Source organism: Myotis nattereri, assembly GCF_964212035.1.
Source record: "Myotis nattereri genome assembly, chromosome: 3".
Classification (NCBI taxonomy): domain Eukaryota; kingdom Metazoa; phylum Chordata; class Mammalia; order Chiroptera; family Vespertilionidae; genus Myotis; species Myotis nattereri.
Window position 1 is genome coordinate 214845812 of NC_138077.1, and position 5196 is coordinate 214851007.

Genomic DNA, 5196 nt, shown 5'->3' on the forward strand with positions numbered 1-5196 from the left:
AGACTGCGTGTCCCTCCACTCTGCTCTCTAAAACCTTCCGAGGGGACTGTCCCACCCCAGGGCCCAGGGCGCGCCTGGCCCTCCCCCCGGAGCATGTGATTTCCAAACCCAAACGGGTTTCAAAGAGTCCTGGCTCGGCAGGAGGCTCAGGGGTAGAGCGATGACCTATGAACCAGGAGGTCATGGTTCGATTCCTGGTCAGGGCTCATGTCAGGGCAATGCCCAGTAGGGGGCGTGCAGGAGGCAGCCAATCAATGATTCTCTCTCATCATTGATGTTTCTATTTCTTTCTCCTTCTCACTTCCTCTCTGAAATCGATAAAACAATATTTTTAAAAAAGCGCTCTAGCCGTAACCGGTTTGGCTCAGTGGATAGAGCATCGGCCTGTGGACTGAAAGGTCCCAGGTTCGATTCCGGTCAAGGGCACATCTCCAATAGGGAGTGTGCAGGAGGCAGCTGATCGATGCTTCTCTCTCATCGATGTTTCTAACTATCTCTCTCCCTTCTGCTCTGTAAAAAATCAATAAAACATATTAAAAAAAAAAAAAAGAAAAGCTCTAGCTGGTTTGGCTCAATGGATAGAGCGTCGGCCAGGGGACTGAAGGGTCCTGGTTAGATTCCGGTCAAGGGCACGGACCTGGGTTGCAGGTTCCCCTGCCCTGGTCGGGGTGCGTGGTGGAGACAACCTATGGATGTCTCTCTCACATGGATGTTTCTCTCTCCCTCTCCCACTCTCTCTAAAAATCAATGGGAAAATGTCCTCGGGGGAGAATGAACCACAACAGAGTCCTGCCTGCACCTCCTGGGGAGCAGGGCGCCCAGCATCCCAGGCCACAGGCCACCGAGGGGATGGGTGCGCGGGGTGACGGTGCATGGAGCATCGGGGGCAGGAGAACCAAGGCCGTTCCCCCTGGGACTTAGGAGAGCAGGAGGGCTGAGGGCTGCCCCGAGGACGGAGTCTGGGGTCCGGGTTCCGCGGAGAGCAGCCTTTGCCCGGGTGAGGGGCGCCCCCATGGGCGTTGGTCACTTGGATCCCGCGGGACCTGGCGCTTTGAGGCCGAGGAGCACGGGGAGCTCGAAGGGATGGCGCGGGCCCGGCCGGGGGCTGGTGAGGACCCGAGCGGGGCTGTGGGCGGGGCTGTGGGCGGGGCGGGGCCCCGGCGGCTGGGCGCTGGAGGCGTGGCCGTGGGCGGGGGGCGGGGCTGGAAGGGGCTGTGGGCGGGGTCGGGTCTGGGGTCCAGCCGGGGGCGGGGCGAAGGCGGGCCGGCGGGCCGCGCGGGCTGGGCGCGCACGGGGCTCACTGCGCGGGGTGTCTCCTGGCGCGCGGTCTCCGCTGCCCCGGGCGCGGGCGGAACCCGAACCCCGCACCTGCAGCGACCTCGGGCTCGCGAGTCCGGCGCGGGCACCTGCGGCCGCGCTCCTGGTCCCCCGGCCCCGCTGGGCCATGGCGCGCGAGGAGGCGGCTCGGAGGGCGCGCCGGGGCCGTCCGTGAGCTGGGCCCGGAGGAGGGACACGGCGCGGGGCCGCGGGCGCGATGCCTGCTTTTCCGGAGGCGAGGGCGGCCAGACGCGCGCTGGCCCTGGCGCTGCTGCTCACCGTCGTGCCCGGGGGCGCCCTGCTCCGCCTGCAGCCCAGCATGTGAGTGGGGGGACGGGGGTGCTGGGCGCGACGCCCGGAGACCGGGCCCTGGGCGGCTTTGTCCGGGGGCCCTGAGCAGTGGGCTCTTGGCCGTAGCTGGGGAGGGGAGGGGAGGGCAGGGGAGACGAGGTTCCGGGCTGGGGCCCTTCCCCGGCCTCTCCCCCTCCCTCGCCTCCCTTCCCTCTGCGAAGGGGGCTGCACGCTGAGGCGGATGCCCCGAGGTGAGGTCCCGGCCAGGCGGGGTCCGGCGTGGAGGGGGCAGAGGAAGCCGCCAGCTTCACTTCCTTCCAGAGCCGCCTCCTGGGGCGGGGGCCGGGGCGGGCTGCGCCCAGACGGGGCCGCACACACTCGGTTGTGTGTTGGGCACGTGCGCTCTGGGGCCGAGGGACCCGCAGGAATCCAGCAGAGGGGCCGGAAGCGCGGGTCGGGCAGCCGCGAGCCGACTGAATCCTGAAAGCCGACGCCGCGCGGCCAGCGGGCTCTCCGCAGCTGGGCGGTCCTGCTGCCGCGGTGGAGGGAAGCGGGGAGCCCGCTGTCCGCCCCAGCCCCGTGCTCGCTCCCGCGGGGGCGGGGGGCTGCCCAGCTCGGGAAGGCTGCTGGGGGCCACGGAGGGGCGGGCGAGCGGCCCAGGCCTGGGCGAGGGCCCCGGCCCAGCACCTCCCCGAGGAGCCGGTGCACCTGGCCACGCAGGACCCACTGGACACGTGTGCAGGTGGAGCGGGCAGGGCGAGTCCACGCCCCCGGACCCCTGCCCTGGGGCTGGGTTTGCTCCGGGGGGCACAGCCTCTGGGGTGGGGGCCTTTGCGTCCAGAAATGTGAGCAGCCCCAGTCCCGGCTGCACGTGACTTCAGCCGGACATTCCTGCCTCCTGCGACCCCAGGGGAGTCAGTGTGTTGGAGGGGAGCCGGGGGCCGGCCGGGTGGGCAGGCTCAGAGGGCCCTCTGCCAGGGCCGGTGTGGAGACCCAGCTGCCTTTCCTGGGCCCCTTTCCTGAGCCCCAGGGGATGTGTTGTGATGTCACCTGCTCCCCTAGGGCCTGGGCTCCTCCTGGGGCCCCCCTCCCCTGGCAGCGGTGCCCCCGCCCCTGCCCCCACCTAGAGCATAGCCACATGGGCTGCTGTTCAGCCTGCCCTGTGCGTGGTGAGTTCTGTGGTACCTCTGAGCCCACCTCCCGTGGCCCTCTGTCTTTGAAGCACCTGACTTGTCTGACTGGCAGTGGGTGGAGGTGGGACCTGCAGTGGGACCTGCAGTGGGACCTGCAGTGGGTGGAGGTGGGGCCTGCAGTGGGTTGAGGTGGGACCTGCAGTGGGGCCTGCAGTGGGTGGAGGTAGGACCTGCAGTGGGACCTGCAGTGGGTGGAGGTGGGACCTGCAGTGGGACCTGCAGTGGGTGGAGGTAGGACCTGCAGTGGGACCTGCAGTGGGTGGAGGTGGGACCTGCAGTGGGACCTGCAGTGGGTGGAGGTAGGACCTGCAGTGGGACCTGCAGTGGGTGGAGGTAGGACCTGCAGTGGGACCTGCAGTGGGTGGAGGTGGGACCTGCAGTGGGGCCTGCAGTGGGTGGAGGTGGGACATGCAGTGGGACCTGCAGTGGGTGGAGGTGGGACCTGCAGTGGGACATGCAGTGGGTGGAGGTGGGACATGCAGTGGGACCTGCAGTGGGTGGAGGTGGGACCTGCAGTGGGACATGCAGTGGGACCTGCAGTGGGTGGAGGTGGGACATGTAGTGGGACCTGCAGTGGGGCCTGCAGTATGTGGAGGTGGGACCTGCAGTGGATGGAGGTGGGACATGCAGTGGGTGGAGGTGGGACATGCAGTGGGTGGAGGTGGGACCTGCGGTGGGACATGCAGTGGGTGGAGGTGGGGCTTGCAGTGGGACCTGCAGAGGGTTGCGGTGGGTTGCGGTGGGTTGCGGTGGGTTGCAGTGGGTCGCTGTGGGCTGTGCAGTGGGATTGCATTGGGCGTGGCTGGCGCTGAAGGGGGAAAGCGCCCTGCTCCTCCCAGAGGTTTCCAGGTCGAGGCTGCTGCTGAGCGGAAGGGGGGGGCAGGAGGGGGCAGGGGGGCTGCTGGAGCTGCCAGAGGGGCAGAGGAGGGGCTGCAAGGTCCCAGGAAGTGCCTTGTCCTCGGAGGTGCTGCCTGCTGCCATCCTGACCTGCACATGGTCCTGACCCTCCGTGGGGGCCTTTGGGGGACCCACGGGGGAGGTAGTGTCAGGGGGCCTGTGGGCCTGTGGGAGCGACCTGGGCGGTGCTGTGGCTCCTGTCGACCAGGTGACGGGAGCAGGTCAGGGGACTGGTAGACGGCGTCCCCACACCCTGGCCCTCTGGCTGCGGTGGGAGCAGGGCTCAGAGGAGACATCTGTTCCCTGGGGGCTGGGGTCCCCTTGGCAGCCGTGCTGGGAACACGGCCAGGCAGCTGGTTAGATTGACCCCCTGCCCCCGGCGGGAAGGGCCCCTGGCGGAAGGGCAAGCTCAAGTCTGGTCTTGCAAGTGGCTCTTGCCATGACCCTCTCAGACCCACGTGGTCCCAGGGCTGCCACTGGGCCCGCCCACCCCAGCGCTCCCCCCCCCACCCCCCGGGCTGCAGCCAGGCTGGGGGTGCAGGTTCAGGGCCCAAACCCAGGCTGGTGGAAGCAGACACGATGGAGACGCTTCTCACAGCTCAGCCGCCCTCCCGCCCTCAGGGTGTCCAGCTGCGAGAGCTGGCTGCCTGGTTCCCCATCCGAGCCTCCTGCCTCTGGTTCCCCATCCGAGCCTCCTGCCCTGGTTCCCCATCCGCACCTCCTGCCTCTGGTTCCCCATCCGCACCTCCTGCCTCTGGTGCCTTCATCGTGGGTCTTGGGGCCTGGACCACCCCCCAGAGGGACAGAGCTCGGCCCACCCTCCCCTCTGACTCCGGGTGAAGGCCCCAGCCCTGGGAGCCCCTTCTCCTGGAGGAGGCGCCCTCCACAGACCTGGACTCAGGGCCGGCCCGGATGCCTTCTCCACCCCAGGTGGCAGCAGGGCCTGACTGACAGCTGCCCCTCCCCCTGACCTGGGTGGGCAGAGGGTCCTGTCTGCTCCCTCCGCCTTGTCCCCTCCCCACTTCCTCCACCCCCCAGATGGGAAGCTGCTAACTTGTGCTTCTGAGGCAGGTCGTCTCCCTGACCAGCAGCCGCCCATGTGGCTGAGGTTGGAGCGGGGCTGGGGCCTGGGAAGGGGGGCCCTTCTGAGAGCAGCACCCCGCTCCCCTGATTCCTGCCCCGTCCTATGGGGCATTCTCCTCCCCCTGGCCCAGTGGCCAGACCACTGACCCGCAGTCTGGGCGCGCCCCAGTGCCCAGTCCGCGTCCTCCCGCTGGGGGTGGGGCTGGACGCAGGGAGGCCCAGTGCTGGTGGGAATGGGGGCTGAGACCCAAACCCAGGCACCTGGACCGGCGATTCTCAAAGGCCAGGCTGCATCCGAGCCCCGGAGGCCCTGCTGTGGCCGTGGGCGGGGCTGGGGGGTCTGAGTGCTGATCCCGGGAGGACTGCGTGTGCGTGTGCGTGCGCATGTGTGTGCATGTGCGCGCGCATGTGTGTG